Raw genomic sequence first — 17347 nt, forward strand, 5'->3', positions numbered from 1 at the left:
GACCTTTGCCCTCCTGCATAGCAGGAAAGGTGCCCAAGCTCTTTTACAAGAAGGGGCGGCGCATGCCCAGAGAGGCCGTGTGGGGCCGGCCGCCCAGAACTAAGGGCGAGAGGTTCCCGCCATTTTGTCCGGCCCGCGGCACAGCTGGCTCCTCCTGGAACTACAAGTCCCATGAGCCCCCGCGGCGGCACTTCCTACCCCTCACTGTCCCGCCGGCTCCCTTCCCCCCCCGCCACCCCCCCTCCCCGGGGGCCGAAGTCTCTGGCTGCAGCCTGGCGGCCGGCAGGCCAGGTAGGATTTCCGGGGGAAACCACTGAGGAGGCGGCGGCGACGCCCCGGGTGAGTTCGGCAAGCAAGGGAAAGTGAACGGAAAGTGCACAGAGTCGGGCTGCGGGCGCCTGGTAGGCTCGGGCCACGCTTTCAGGTCCGCGAGAGGGTGGCGGTGCGGGCCGGGGTAACGGCCGGGCGGTGGTCGCTTCGAGCCAGGGCGGGGCGGGCGGTGGCCGCCGCCTCCTCCTCGGCCCTCCCACAACCGTCCGCCTTGGCTTCTCCGCCTGCGGCGCGCCTCGCTCAGGCTCGCCCTCTCCGCCCACCGCGACTTGGCTGGGCCCTTTTGTCTCGGCTGCTTTGCGCCCCTTTGTGCCCGGGCGTGGAGTCGCCTCCTCGGGGGAGCCCGCCGGGCCAGTCCCTGACAGGGTCCGGTCCCTGACAGGGGATCCGGTTACGATAACCAGATCGGGTCAAAGTCCACTTTTCAAACCTGTCTTCCCTCATACCTCTGCATCCCAGCTGGGCAGATCGGAGGCTTCGGAGCCAAGGCGAGGCGGACGGGGTTTCTATTGAAACCTCGAGGTTATTGTCCAACTCTTAAACGTCAGTCCCGGTTGGCTTCAGGGCACTAATCTCCAGGCATTTTTCTGGAGGGGGGATGGGCCTGTAGGAAAGAAGTGAGCCCCCCTCCCCAGGAAACCGGGAAGGGATCGAATTTGCTTCGAAGTCCGTATGGGTCGCTGCTGTGATCGAGGAATCAGAACCGGTGCGGATGGTCAGAATGGTAGTTCACACACCGCTAGAATCCCGGAGGAGAGAAAGTGATTTATAGGGCGGCGAGCAGCCTCTTCATCCATTGCACGCAGAAAAAGACCACAGTACTTCATCCAGCCGCCCAGTTCCACGCCCTGTATTCCCCTCAAATCCATTTTCACTTCTGCTGAAAACGCAGAGTTGAAAGCAAATGTCCATTAATAGAAGGATCTGCTTTATAAAGAAACCAGAAACCTAGTGGCTTCTAGAAAGCTACAGAAGTAATCGAAATCAAGCCAGTTTGAGGGAGGAGAGGTAGTAGATCCTTACTGCAACTGGTGAATTTTGTGGGTTTGATCACATTTTGTTAGTGGCATCTTTGTGTATGTCCCGTTGGAAGACTAGGTTCAGCTTAAGGTAAAGCTTTTAAAATAAAAGCCATTGCAGATACTTCTCTTGAAAAATACGTTAGTCTTTCAAGTCTCTGAAATGAGGACAACCAGGTCCCTTTACATGAATCAGGGAAGGTTATTTAAGTTATATAGGTAAAATTCCCACCCTAGTCACGTAGGCAAATAAACCCCTTTGTACTTTATTACTTTGTTTGATACCTCTTAATGCAAGTGATTTACTCTGAGAATCTCTGATTGTGTTAGTAATATTGTGTAGGGATGATAGTGCTATCGGTGCTTTTTTTTTTTTTTTTTTTTTTTGTGGTCTCCCTGCCTGGCTTGAGGGATCTTAGTTCCCGGATCAGGAATTGAACCCGTGCCCCCTGCAGTGGAAGTATGGAGTCCTAACCACTGGACCACCAGGGAATTCCCACAGTGCTATTTTTGAAAACTGTTCATATATGTTATATAATTGAATTTTCACTGTGCAGTTCTGTGAGGTGGTGGTTCTCTCATTTTACAGCTGTAAAATGTTAAATTGACAGCCTCTGAAATGCTAACTGACTTGCCGGGGGTCACACAGTTAACCTGGATAGGAAATAGTAGGGTAAACCGTATTCCAAATCCAGGGCTCTATCCGTTACCTCACGCCTATTGCAGTTATTTATCATAACACTATCAACAGCTTGTGATTCACTGAAATTTAAATATTGGAGAAAAGTATGGAAATATTTTCAGTCAGAGCCCCTGATTTATAAGGAACTGGACTTTCTAGGACCACAGACCATTGCCATACTGAACATCGGTTCCGTCACCTTGTCTTATGGTATGCTGTGTTACCTTGTGCCCAGGCAGAATGGCAACTTTATGGAGCCCTGGAGGTGGGGAAGGGTGGTGAGTTATTGGGCTGTGGTTTTGACTAATGGTTATTGAAAGTTTTATTTACTAAAAGGGTTTAACTAATCTTTGCTTAAAGGTATATTAAGAAATATATTGGAGAACGTATATACGGCAGCGTCAGCCGCTGAAAATAACAGAAGGAACTGATATTCAGACATTTTTCTAGCCAGAGAGTCAAAACTCAAGAAAATGCTTTCTTAGTTTTTGCTTTTAATAAAAACTTTTGATCAATTTCAAACTTGCAGTTTAAGCCTGGGTTTATGTCAGTACATGCCATGAATGTGACATCAGAAATAAAAACCTACTTCACCTCCCTTACTTAAATTCTTCTTAGGTAAAATGCATTACATGCCAGTGGAATTGAGTCAATACAATTAGTATAGCCTTTCTAACTAGTAGAATCCTGTTTTAAATCTTTTATTATGCCATCATAATGGGAAGGAGCTTTTTTCCTTTGTGTTTTTTGCTCTTGATCTGCTGTATTTTCAAATCAATTCAGTCAACAAATATTTATTGAAAGCCTGTTGTGTGTTCTTTTTTTAAGAAGGGAAGTTATTTTAAGAAGGGAAGTTATTTATTTTATTTATTTATTTGTTTATGGCTGCGTTGGGGCTTTCTCTAGTTGTGTTGAGCTTCGTTGCCATGCACAAGCTACTCATTGCAGTGGCTTCTCTTGTTGCTGAGCACAGGCTCTAGGCACGCAGGCTTCGGTAGCTGTAGCTCGCGGGCCCTAGACCGCAGGCTCAGTAGTTGTGGCGCGCACGGGCTTAGTTGCTCCGCGGCATGTGGGATCTTCCCAGACCAGGGCTTGGACCCGTGTCCCCTGCATTGGCAGGCGGATTCTTAACCACTGAGCCACCAGGCAAACCCCACCTGTTGTGTTTTAAGCACCTTTGTAGTCCCTGAGGACAAAGCAGTGAGAACAAGTCTTTTTTCTCTGGGGCTTACAAACTGATTAGGTTTGAAAGGGAGGAGTAAGACTGTAAATAAGTACTAAATAAATCCCCTCTTATTTACTGTGCAATTTTGATCAGTAAGCTCTTTGAACTTTAGTTTTCTCATCTTTAACATGGGTGTAATGATTCCTGCTCTACCTAGCTTGTGGAATTGTTTCCAGAATCGAGTAGGATAAAAATTTGGTTGCACTGTACCCTTCACATTCCTGTGGTAAGTTATTGTTACTGCTCTTAGAAAAGGAAAAGGAACATTGGGGAAATGTTGTTTATAAAGAAAGACAAGGCTTCCCTGGTGGCTCAGTGGTTAAGAATCCGCCTGCCAATGCAGGGGACATGGGTTTGAGCCCTGGCCCTGGAAGATCCCACATGCTGCGGAGCAACTAGGCCCGTGCGCCACAACTACTGAGCCTGCGCTCTAGAGCCCGCGAGCCACAACTACTGAGCCTGCGTGCCACAATTACTGAAGCCCGCAGGCCTAGAGCCCGTGCTCTGCAACAAGAGAAGCCACAACAATGAAGGGTCTGCACACTGCAGCGAAGAGTGGCCCCTGCTCACCGCTACTAGAGAAAACCCGTGCACAGCAACGAAGACCTAACACAGCCAAAAATAAAAAACAAACAAATAATTAATTAATTTTTTAAAAAAAGAAAGACAGAGTAGTTGCGTTCTCTGTTCTGAGAGAGTCTGATGTCCCATTGTTAAACCTTCTGTGAGTGTTAGTCACATCTTCACATGGGCTATCACAGCCCTTCATGTAGACCTTTTTAAATAGCACTTATCAAATAAGACCATTATTATTCTATATTGTCACAGTTAACTGCCTTAATGTCAGGGACCATGCCCTAGTCTACATCCTTACTGCTTGGCACACAGTTCCAGGTATTTCATTGGAACTTTATAAATGTTTGGTGAATGAGTGAATGAGTAACAGAAGTGGGCAGGAGCAGTTGAGTGCCAAAATTGTTCAGCAGATTTTTTTGTTTTGCCCATCATGTGCTAGGACCTGGGTTATGTTCTGGCGGTACAAAGATGTGAAGGTATATAGCTCCCGCCTTAAAGCTTACAACATTACAACACCTAGTAGTCTGGTGAGTATTAAATAGGGATGTGTTATACTATAGGTAAGGGACTGAATGATTCTGTTTTGGTAGACAGTGAAGGAAGGCATTACAGAGGAAGTGATTTTGGAGCTTGTTCTTGAGGGATTAATAAGAACAGTTACTATTAAGGTTATTCCAGCCAGAGGGGGCAGTTTGAGCATAGGAATGGAGATGCTGAAGTATAAGGTGTGTGTCTGGTGTGGCTAGAGGATATTGCAGTGGGTTTTTACATTTTTTGGTTCAGGTACCCCCTCTAGAAAATTTGAGAATAGCAATAGATTTTCACCCCAGAAAACTGCATATAAGGAGACATATGCTGGGACTTCCCTGGTGGTCCAGTGGTTAAGACTCCACACTCCCAGTGCATGGGGCCTGGGTCCAATCCCTGGTCAGGGAACTAGATCCTGCATGCCGCAACTAAAAGCCTACATGCCACAACTAAAGATCCCACATGCCGCAACTGAAAGATCTCACATCCACAACTAAGACCGGTGCAGCCAAATAAATAAATACATAATTAAATATTTTTTAAGAAAGGAAACATATACATACCATTCTAGAAAGTTATGGAATACTTAGGGATCTCTGGACCAGTGGGGCTGAGAAGTTGAAAAGTGCAATGGCAGGTGAAAGGAAAGATCGATGGCTGGGTGCTGAGAAGGATTCAGAATGCTTGTTAAAGACTTCAGGCTATGGGAATTCCCTGGCAGTCCAGTGGTTAGCAGTCGGCACTTTCACTGCTGTGGCCTGGGTTCAGTCCCTTGTCAGGGAACTAAGATCCCGCAAGCTGTGTGGTGGCACGGCCAAAAGAAGACTTCAGGCTTTATGTTTAAGGAATTGCTAAACCATCAAAAGTTTTTAAGCAGGAAATTGACATAAGCTGATCTGTTTTGAGGTAATTGCTTGCTATCTTAGAGGGTTTAGGAGCATATTTAGAGTAAGTGCTAAGTAGGAGGCAGGATTGAGGGCCTTTTTTTGATTTTGTTTTGATTTTAAAGAATGGGAGAGATTTGACATGTTTGAAGGTAAAGGAAAAGGAGCCAGCAGAGAGCTAGATATTGAAGATCTGCGCAAAAGAAAAGGAAGATAATAGAGAAACATTGGGAGGAAATAAAATCAAAGCTCATAGAGAGGTGAGCCTTGAAAATGAAACATGAAGAAAGGATGGGAGAAGATATATTTGAAGTGACGGAGGTGGACATTGAAATTGGAGTAAGTTACCAACAGCCTATTTTGTACCCAGACACTGATCTAGGTACTTTTCTATGTGCTATTTCATTTAATTTTACAAAAATTCTGTAGATTGGGTGGGCATTCCCATTTGACAGCTGAAGGAGGTATGGCTCAGAGAGATTAAATTTCCCAAAGGCACTTTTAAGTAATTGAAGAGATCTGGAACCCAGATATATTTTGACTTCAAAGTTTAGAATAATAATTTCTGCCTTGTAGGGTCTGTTAATGCCTGATGACTTCTTTGTTTAAAATCTTTCTGAATGAATGAGTTAAGTTATCTGCAGAATGGGCTAGAGGACTTCAGAGAGTGTTAAAAGTTTGGAATAGCAGTCATGGAAAATGTAAGGGAGCCCACCAGAGATGAGCAAAAGGGCTGCTGAACCTCAGTTAGGGCCCCACCAAGGTCAGACAAATTAGCCAGTCGGCCATCCATTCTGTCTCCTCCATTCTCAAGACATTTCTTGAATACAGTACTGTTGATGTGGGCCTTAGAAAAAGACAAACTATGTTGTAATGGGAGACTCGGAGCAAGTCACAAGTCTTATGCTTCAGTTTTCTCATCTCTAAAAGGGTCTGGTTTAGTTGATTTCTCAAATTCTAGGATTTTTATGGTATTCCGAGGAGTTTAGGAAAGGAAGTGTGTTTAGTGACTGATTTTTAGGGAAGAGATGATTGAAACCATACAGCTTTCAGATTCAAGCTTGGTTTTCAGTTGAACTTCTCTATTGTGTTAAAAGCACCAGGTGTCTGTTTTGACAATCTGAAAGTTCTGACATAGTTACTCAATGCAATGTATTTACTACCTTTGGAGTCTGAAAACCTGCGTTCTAGTTCCAGCTCCATCACTTCTTAGCTGTGACTATCCAAGTCAGCTGACCTTGAACTTTAAGTTTCCTCATTTATAAAACAGAGTTAGTAACTATTTCTTCAAAAGTGTCAGATGGGATAACGTATATGAGAAGTCTTTGTAAACTGTATAGTGTTTAGTAAATAAGAAAAAAGATATGATTATAGCTGGCAAAGAAAAAGGGATTAGTACTGTGATCAGTGCTGTACAAGGGAGTGAGAACTGGTTTAAAGTGCATCCTTCACTTCCAGGGTACTGAGTGGGTAAGGGAAACCTCTCAGGGTATGTACTATCAGTGCACTGAATTTAGAAATTTGTTTGTAGTATATGATGTTGCTGGATGTTTTTTCAGGTATACATTAAAATCAAATCTTGAATCATATCTGTGACTTAAAAAAAAACCCTCCATTGTTAAAGATTCTCTGCATTTATTCTCTCAAATGTGAACTTGTTAGCCAAATTTCCAGGAATATTTTTAAAATAGTTGTTGACTGTATTTTATTTAAGGGTAGATAACAATTTTATGATTATCTCACAGAACTTAAGTACATTGCTTCATTTGTTTGTTTCCTTTGTGCATGGCTAATTCTGATGGAACTCAACAAAATCTCTTATAGAGAACTGTCTTAGCCCGCCTTGACCCTGCAGATATCTAGCAGATAACCAACGTACTTGATTCTATCTACCCAGCTACCTGTTCTCTTCTTTGCTCTTAGGTTGGAAGTACAGTGTCAAAAACTGGCTTAGAAGGTTAATGATTCATCCTTACCTTGAGTGATCCCAGAGCACTTTGTCCATGTCTTTGCAGGGCACTTTTCCCTCTGTGGCTTATTTACCTCTTTATTCTCCCCACTAAACAGTGCCTGTTTATGAAAATAAACTGAACTAAGGGAAATTCCCTGGCGGTCCAGTTGTCAGGACTTGGTGCTTTTACTGCAGTAGGCCCAGGTTCAATTCCTGGTCCAGGAACTAAGATCTGGCAAGCCACACAGCACAGCCAAATTAAAAAAAAAAAAATTAAAGAACAACTGAACAAAGGATTCCTATATTGTTGGCTTCAATTTATTTAACCATTGTGAATAATATTTCCACATAGGTCTCTGTACGTGTAACTTTTTTTTTAATGAAATTACTGCCATATTCAATATCCTGTGATAAGCCATAATGGAAAAGGATATGAAAAAGAATGTATATACATGTATAATTGAGTCACTTTTCTGTACAGCAGTAATTAACACAACGCTGTAATTCAAGTACGCATCAATAAAAAATAAATTAAAAAAATGAAATTACTGGATCACCAGGTATGAACATTTACACAGTGCTTGATTTTTAAAATATTTTATTTATTTTTTTCATTTTATTTCATTTATTTATTTTGGCCACGCCGCACAGCTTGCGGCACAGCTTGTGGGAGTTCCCCGACCAGGGGTTGAACCTGGGCCACAGTAGTGAAAGCCCGGAATCCTAACCACTAGGCCAGCAGGGAACTCCTTTATTTTACTTCTTTAAAAAATCTTTTTTTTATTAAAATAGAGTTGATTTAAAATATCTCATGTCAGATGTACAGCATATATATCCTTTTTCAGATTCTTTTACCTTATAAGTTATTACATAATATTGAGTATAGTTCCCTGTGCTATACAGTAGGTCCTTGTTGACTATTTTTTTTAAATTTATTTATTTTTGGCTGCGTTGGGTCTTCATTGCTGCACACAGGCTTTCTCTAGTTTGTGGCGAGCGGGGGCTACTCTTCGTTGCGGTGCGCAGTCTTCTTATTGTGGTGGCTTCTCTTGTTGGGATGCACGGGCTCTAGGCACACGGGCTTCAGTAGCTGTGGCACTTGGGCTCAGTAGTTGTGGCTCACGGGCTCTAGAGCGCAGGCTCAGTAGTTGTGGCACATGGGCTTAGTTGCTCCTTAGCATGTGGGATCTTCCCGGACCACGGCTCAAACCCATGTCCCCTGCATTGGCAAGCGGATTCTCAACCACTGTGCCACCAGGGAAGTCCATGAGATATTCATTTTTATTTTTGTTTTGTTTTGTACAGAAATCTAAATATTTCATGCCATAGCTCTTCACTGGTTCCTTTGTAATTTCTTCCATCATTAGAAAATTGTTTCTCCATAGGTGGAGCAAATATTAATTTCTCAACTTCTGTTTCTCCCATTCTTTTTTCTTTTTTTTGAAAAATTAATTTTGAGGTGTGGGAAAAAACGTTTGTTTTTTTTAATTTTTGAATTTTATTTTATTTATTTTTTTATACAGCAGGTTCTTATTAGTCATCCATGTTATACACATCAGTGTATACATGTCAATCCCAATCTCCCAATTCATCACACCAACACCAACACCACCCCGCCGCTTTCCCCCCTTGGTGTCCATACATTTGTTCTCTGCATCTGTGTCTCAATTTCTGCCCTGCAAACCAGTTCATCTGTACCATTTTTCTAGGTTCCACATATATGCGTTAATATACGATATTTGTTTTTCTCTTTCTGACTTACTTCACTCTGTATGACAGTCTCTAGATCCATCCACGTCTCACCAAATGACCCAGTATCGTTCCTTTTTATGGCTGAGTAATATTCCTTTGTATATAATGTACTACATCTTCTTTATCCATTTGCTGTTGATGGGCATTTAGGTTGCTTCCATGACCTGGCTAATGTAAACAGTGCTGCAGTGAACATTGGGGTGCATGTGTCTTTTTGAATTATGGTTTTCTTAGGGTATATGCCCAGTAGTGGGATTGCTGGGTCATATGCTAGTTCTATTTTTAGTCTTTTTGTTGGTTTTTTTTTTTTTTTTGGCGGTACGCGGGCCTCTCACTGACGTGGCCCTCCCGTTGTGGAGCACAGGTTCCAGACGCACAGGCTCAGCACCCATGGCTCACGGGCCCAGCCGCTCCGCGGCATGTGGGATCCTCCCGGACCGGGGCAGAAACCTGTGTCCCCTGCATTGGCAGGCGGACTCTCAACCACTGCGCCACCAGGGAAGCCCCTATTTTTAGTTTTTTAAGGAACCTCCATACTGTTCTCCATAGTGGCTGTATCAATTTACATCCCCACCACCAGTGCAAGAGGGTTCCCTTTTCTCCACACCCTCTCCAGCATTTATTGTTTGTAGATTTTTTGATGATGGCCATTCTGACCAGCGTGAAGTTAATTTTTTTCTTAATGCTATCCAGTTATTTCTTTTTTAAAAAATATTTATTTATTTATTTGGTTGTTCTGGGCCTTAGTTTCAGCATGCAGGATCTAGTTCCCTGACCAGGGATCGAACCCGGGCCCCCTGCCTTGGGAGCACAGAGTCTTAACCACCGGACCACCAGGGAAGTCCCGTATCCAGTTATTTCTAGTAGCATTGTTTCGTGAGGACATTTTAAGCTTTGGAGGACACTAAATTGAAGTGTTCTTATTAAACTTGCACTACTAATATCCACCTAGGTCACTAGAAATTAAAAATCTTTATAAGGAATCAAGGATATTAAAAAAAATATGAAGTATTTTTCTCACATTCGTGTTGATGATGTATTTTATTCTTATTTACCTCGGAATGGGTTTCATAGAAAATAGTAGTTCTTTGGGTGGGTTGATTGTCTATTAATCAAGGTTAAAAAGTAGAGCCCTGAAATACTTTTTCCCCTCTTCCTGTGGGTGACAGGTAGAAAGGAGGCGAGTTCCGAAGGAGGGTAGCCTTACCTGTCTTCCCCTCCCTCATGGATAAACCCCTTTTAAAAATACTGCCAGTAGAAACTAACACACCATTGTAAAGCAGTTATACTCCGATAAAGATGTTAAAAAAAAAATACTGCCAGTAGATACCAAAGAATAACTGGATAGAACCAGTCAGAAGGTATGAAGAGTACTTTCCACTTCCTTTTATTTGCACACACTCAGCTTAGCCTCCCGTCCCTTCCTCTGAATTTACATTTGAGGGAGAGCATTAGGATTCAGGATATGGGTGCATCTTTGCTGTAAGTATTTTAAAAAGACACAATTTTTTAAAAATAAATTTATTTATATTTATTTATTTGGCTGCGTTGGGTCTCAGTTGTGGCACATGGGATCTTTGTTGCAGCATGCAGGATCTTTCATTGTGGCGCGGGGGCTTCAGAGCATGCGGGCTCAGTAGTTGCAGCATGTGGGCTCCAGAACACACAGGCTTAGTTGCCCTGTGGCCTGTGGGATCTTATTTCCCAGACCAGGGATTGAACCCGCGTCTCCTACATCGGAAGGCAGATTCTTAACCACTGGACCACCAGGGAAGTCCCATGATGTTTTTTACCTATTGGTGATACCACTAAGATTGGCTATTTTACAAACAGTCTTTTACATATTCTGTGTGCTTACATAAAATCCCAGAGATAATTGGCTTCTGGGATATCTTTGTATAATTGGGAGAGGGACTTTGTCCTTCCACTGTAGGCACAGACCACTAAGACCGTTCTGTTAAACAAATATGCATTTGCATATTATGGCATAAGATAAGTAAGAAGTCTGCTTCTCTGCAACTGCATTAATGATTGCAAACTTTTTCAAACTGTAAAATTTACCATTTTATCCTTTCTTTAGTGTATAATTCAGTGGTATTAAGTACATTCACAGTGTTGTGCAGCCATCACCAATATCCATTTCCAGAACTTTTTCAGCATCCCACACTCTGTACCCATTAAATAACTCTCCATTGTCCTCCCCCCTCAACCCCTGGTAACCTCTGTTCTGCTTTTTATCTTCTATGAATTTGCCTATTCTAGGTGCCACATATAAGTTGAATCATAATATTTGACCTTTTGTGTCTGTGTTTATTTATTCATTTATTTTGCGGTACGCGGGCCTCTCACTGTTGTGGCCTCTCCCGTTGCGGAGCACAGGCTCCGGACGCGCAGGCTCAGCGGGCATGGCTCACAGGCCCAGCCGCGCCGTGGCATGTGGGATCCTCCCAGACCGGGGCACGAACCTGCGTCCCCTGCATTGGCAGGCGGACTCTCAACCACTGCACCACCAGGGAAGCCCTATTTCTTTATATTTTTAAAACTGTCTCCTCTTTGTGCTTACATTTGTTTTATTTTGTAGAAAATCAGAAGCTTCTCTCTAGCCTCTTAACCCTCTGGAGAAGAGCAAGCATTTAACTATCTTCAGGGTGCTTATATTAAGAATTATTAATAAAAGGTTTAGAGGATTTGGTAACTAAAATATTTTAGTATGTGCTAGTGCTTTTGGAGGGCAGAACAGAAAGGAAAATATTAAGGAGCAGTTGTTGAGCAACTTCTTCTTTTTAATTAAAAGAGATTAAAAGGGTTAACCTACTGGGACTTCCCTGGTGGTCCAGTGGGTAGGACTCCGTGCTCCCAATGCAGGGGGCCTGGGGTTCGATCCCTGGTCGGCGAACTAGATCCCTCATGCATGCTGCAACTAAGGAGTCCACATGCCACAATGAAGATCCCGAATGCTGCAACTAAGACCCAGCACAGCCAAAATAAATTTTTTAAAAAAAGGGTTAACCTATTAAACATCAGTTATGCCACATTAAGTTCCTATAAATAGTGATCCTCAATATTATTTCATGAAAAAATATTCATACGTGATATCGTATGATCCAGGGATACATGAAACTTTTTAAAAAAATTTTTTGAAGTATAGTTGATTTACAATATTGTGTTAATTTCTTCTGTACAGCAAAGTGACTCAGTATATACATATATATCTTTTTCATATTCTTTTCCTTATGGTTTATCATAAGATATTGAATATAGTTTCCTATACAGTAGGACCTTGATGTAATCCATCCTGTATATAATAGTTTACATTTGCTAATCCCAAACTTCCAGTCTTTCCCTCCCCCACTCCCTCTCCCGCTTGGTAACCACAAGTCTGTTCTCTGTGTCTGTGAGTCTGTTTTTGTTTTGTAGATATGTTCATTTGTGTTGTATTTTAGATTCCACATATAAGTGATATCACATGGTATTTGTCTTTCTCCTTCTGACTTACTTTGTTTAGTATGATAATCTCTAGGTCCATCCATGTTGCTGCAAATGGCATTATTTCATTCTTTCTAATGGCTGAGTGATATTTCATTGTATATATGTACCACATCTTCTTTATCCATTCATCTGTCGATGGACATTTAGGTTGTTTCCATGTGTTGGCTGTTGGAAATAGTGCTGCTATGAACATAGGAGGTGCATGTATCTTATGAAACTATTTTTTAAAATTCATTTGTCAGTCTTTCCATTGACCATTTTTACTTCATTTCTAACACTGTATAGATATATTTAACCAAACTTCATCTATTAAAGGGAAACTTTCCTTGCCTAAAACACAACTTTAGTCTCAAGTATTCCAGGAGAAGAAATAAGATGATTAATTCTGATTCTGCAAATCTTAAAAATAATTTTTTTTTTTTTTTGGTCATGCTGTTCAGGATCATAGTTCCCTGACCGGGGATCAGACCCATGCTCCCTGCAATGGAGGTGGGGAGTGCTAACCACTGGACCGCCAGGGAATTCCCTAAAAATAATTTTTGATTGTAAAGGAAATATACAATAAAAATTCAGATAGTATATAAGTACATAAAATAAAAAGCAAAAGTCCTTATCACCCTACTCTCTCTCTCTTATTCCCACTCCTGTCCCCTCCAAACTTCCACTGAGAACCCTTTTGGTGTGTAGCCTTATAATCCTACCTTTCGTTACGCAACTTGTTTCTTTTTTTCATTCAACAATATGTTGAGTATATCCTTTAATGTCAGGACATAGTAGATCTTTGAATGTCTTCATGGTATTCAATGTATGAAGGTTTCATTCTTTAGCCATTTTCCCGTTGACAGACATTTCAGGTATCTCGAGTTTTTGCCATTATAAATAATACTGCCACAATATCTTTTTGAGTCTAGTATATCTGTACTTTAGAAGTGGAATTGCCGGGTCAAAGGTTTACAAATTTGATTGGTACTGCCAAAGTGTCCTCCAAAAAGACGCATCAAATTACCTGTTAATTTATGAGAATACTTTTCTATGCATTAGTATTATTTTTTTCTTGAATTTTTGAATTTTATTTCTTTTTTTATACAGCAGGTTCTTATTAGTCATCCATTTTATACATACTAGTGTATATATGTCAATCCCGATCTCCCAATTCATCCCACCACCGCCACCACCCACTGCCGCTTTTTTTTTTTTTTCCACTGCCGCTTTTGTTTCTTGAATACCATCACTACTGGATATTTTATTCTTTTTTTTTTCCAGCTTTATTGAGATATGATTGACAAATAAATAGTGTATGTATTTAGGGTACACAGTGTGATATTTTGATGTACATATACTTTGTGAAATGGTTACCACATCAAGCTAATTAACATATCCATCACCTCACACAGTTACCAGCGTGCACACATGTGTGTGTTGAAAACATTTGAGATCTACTCTCAGCAAATTTAAAGTATGCAATACATTGTTATTAACTGTAGTCATCATGCTGTACTTTAGGTCTCCAGAACTTACTTATCTTATACCCTTTGATCAATATCTTTCCTTTTCTCCTTCCTCTCTCTGCCAAACTGAATAGTTTAAATCTTCAAATTTTTAGCCATTCTGATAGGCAAGAAAAATAAAAATGAAACTCACTTTACATTGGCATTTTCCTTATTAATAATCAGGTTGAACATATTTTCATCTTTATTAACCATTTGTATTTCTTCAATGAATTCCCTCTCATCATTCCCATTTATTTGTTCATGGGTCTTCATCACATAACTATTTTAAAAGTCAAGTTGACAACAAATATGAATTTCATTTCTTTACATTTTCAGTTTGGGGATAAAGTTATTTTTGGAGATTTTATAAATAGTATTTTCATCATAGTTAATGTTCACTGCCAAAACTGTTTTTTAAGAAGATTTGATGTATCACTGAATACTGTAGCTTTTAAAAATATGTTTTGTTCTGGGGGATTTTCTCAAAATGTGATATACATAATGCCAGTGCTACATTTTTCTGGGTGTAGATTTTGTCATGGCTATTTGAATTGCCCTTGCTGAGGTCTGTCCTTTATAACTCACTAATGATATTTCCTGAGAGTACTTTTGGTTATCAGTAAGCCACACCTCTGTTTCAAAGCTGATTCATACTGCTTAGTGTGAATGGACTTAGACAGAAGGACTGTTTAACTAGGAAGAGGTTACAGTTTTTGTTTTTTTTTAATAAATTTATTTATTTGTTTATTTTTGCTGCATTGGGTCTTCATTGCTGCACGCGGGCTTTCTCTAGTTGCGGCGAGCGGGGGCTACACTTCATTGCAGTGCGCAGGCTTCTTGTTGAGGAGCGTGGGCTCTATGGTGCGCAGGCTTCAGTAGTTGTGGCACTCAGGCTCAGTAATTGTGGCTCGCAGGCTCTAGAGCGCAGGCTCAGTAGTTGTGGCCCACGGGCTTACTTGCTCTGCGGCAATGTGGGATCTTCCCAGACCAGGGCTCGAACCCGTGTGCCCTGCATCAGGAGGCGGATTCTTAACCACTGCACCACCAGGGAAGTCCCTACGGTTTTTCTTAAAAAGGGAAATTACCCCCATTTTTATGTCTTTACCCTTAAGTAATATGTTAGATGTTCATTATTTGTGCTTAAAATTAAGTAATCTTTTTGCAAGTGTAATTTTTATTGAACAGACCTTTTAAAAGACATTTGTAAAACTGTTGTACTGAGAGCATGATTGTAAATCTCTATTTTAAATTTTTCAATATTTTTTATTTCTGCTAAAATCCCATTTATATTTTTAACTTATCTGTAAATCTCTTTATAATGTTTCATTTTTCTGATAAGGCAAAAACAAATGAAGTTCTTTGTGAACCAACTATTTGTAGCTGCCAAATTTCTATGTAGTATTAACAAAAATAGTTAAGAAATGGCAAAGAAAGTTATTTTAAGAAACTAGAAGTTTTCCAATTTCCAGTCAAAGGGGTAGATTCTGTGGTGACAGATAATAATGGTACATGTAGATTACAGTGTTAATTCCTTACATTAAAGTAGTAGCATCTGTCTGAGCAATTGTAGATCACTCTGGAAGAGCAGTTGATACACTGTTTCTTAATTTTGTTTATTTCTGTAATGATGTGCTTTCCGGTCAAGTCCAAGGAATAAATGGAAATGATACTTTAAATTGTCCCTTCTCTGCCAATGTAAATTGGTTTCATCATCTTGATAATATTTGTAGATATTATGTATTCTGGTCAAGCTTAGACTCATGACAGCTAAAATCTGCTTTGAGTTTTGATTTGGAACTAAAATCAAGGAGTGGGGTGAGCTTTAGCATTACATGGAAGTCCAGCCCTACTTCTCATGTGGTTAAAAAGGAAAGGGCGGGGGAACCCTTTTCTTTGCTATCTGTATTTACATTATTGCATGTGTATTATATTAATACCTATTTGTTAACATGACCATCTCTTTTTCTTTACTGGTGTTGGTTTTTAAGTTTAAAGACCATAAACTTACTTCTCTTTGTACACTGTCTGGCACGGTACTTGGCATCTATCAATAATTGGTTCTTAATAGCCACTTGCTTAGCTGAACACTTATTAAGTACTTACTGTATGCAGGCACAGCTCATTTTTTACTGTTTTTTTTTTTTAACAAATACTATTTCATGATATTCTCACAACTCTTTGAGGTCAGGTATTATTAATCCCACTTGAAGCCAAAAGGACAAGGAGATTAAATTCTGCAGTCTTATCTTTTGTGACCAAAATGACTAATCAGTTTTGTGTGAGTGAATGATATTTAAAACTAATTTATGCTGATTTGTTCAATGGAAAATAATCTGAGTTCTCTTAAACATCTACCCAGTAAATGTTTGTTCTTTAGTTTTTGCCTGAATAATTATATTCACTTGTTGTGCTTTCTCAGGAGGAAGAAGGTTATTTTGCAGAGCACGGGTCTAGCATTTTGGAAGTGCCATAAAAAGGAATAGAAAAGGCAGAAAGATAATCTTTTCATTCTTGATGGTTCACATATTGGTAGACTCATTTATATCTGTATTTACAACTTGTGGCTATCTTGGACACACAAAGTGAAACAAAGAATGAAGGCTATTACTAGGGTGATTGAGATAAAGAACCATTTTTGCTTTTAATATCAGAAGTTATTAGTCTACAGTGCACGCTTATGTGTTTCTCTCACTAGATTGACCTAGCCATGGTTATTAAAGTTGAGGAAGCTGGTACATATGAACGGTTTTGCTAAAGCTGGGAAGGGGATAGTTGTATTTCACGATTTTCATACACTAATGTTAATACCATCAAGACTATGGCTACCATTAGCAACAGCAGCATTAAATATCTATTAGGTAAACTATAGATCAAGGCTTTTAGTTTTGCAGATATCAAATAAAACTAAAATTACTTTTCTTATTATTTGCCCTAGATTTTATGGACGTGGTCACAGATACAACTTAAATGTAAACCAAATTGACAAATCTGGTTTTCATATACCTCTAAAATTTTATTTTAAAATCTGCTTGATATTAAAAAAAAAAAAGATGGTTTTGGCTCGGAAGTAGAAACATTATAGTCGATTGTCCTTTGTAAATCCACTTTTATCTATGTGTGGCCCAGCACATCCTTGTATTGATGAATGGCTGCTGTTTAGTTTAAAGCAGTGTTCATGCAAAATAAGATTTTTAGCATTTGATGAAGTAATTTAACTGATTTGTTGTTTGGCTAGTTTCATTTGTAATCAGTGCTTTCATGGAATAAAAAAATCCACCAATATATTTCTTACCCTTTTCTGAATATGCGGAACCAGAAGGGGACTTTGGAGGGATTTGTTAGAAGAATTTGGAGATGACGGTGGGGTGTGGAATAGTATTGGGAAGAGGATGAAGAGCATACAAGGATTCGTGAAAAGAGG

The 17347-nt window shown here is 40.3% G+C and overlaps 1 protein-coding gene across 17 annotated transcripts in view; it reads left to right on the forward strand.

Moving 5' to 3' along the window:
* Positions 1–212: 212 nt before the first annotated feature.
* Positions 213–17347, forward strand: part of PHACTR4 (phosphatase and actin regulator 4) — a 117076-nt gene continuing 99941 nt past the window's right edge. For 3 of the 17 annotated variants that reach the window (XM_067725087.1, XM_067725079.1, XM_067725080.1), the window contains exon 1: positions 286–339. The gene's annotated coding sequence lies outside the window, so the exon portion shown is untranslated. Of the gene's footprint in view, positions 425–17347 lie in introns of all 17 variants that reach the window. The other 14 variants (XM_067725081.1, XM_067725088.1, XM_067725082.1 and 11 more) reach the window with 12 other exon arrangements.

The sequence above is a fragment of the Pseudorca crassidens genome, chromosome 2 (assembly GCF_039906515.1).
Source record: "Pseudorca crassidens isolate mPseCra1 chromosome 2, mPseCra1.hap1, whole genome shotgun sequence".
NCBI classification, from domain to species: Eukaryota; Metazoa; Chordata; class Mammalia; order Artiodactyla; family Delphinidae; genus Pseudorca; species Pseudorca crassidens.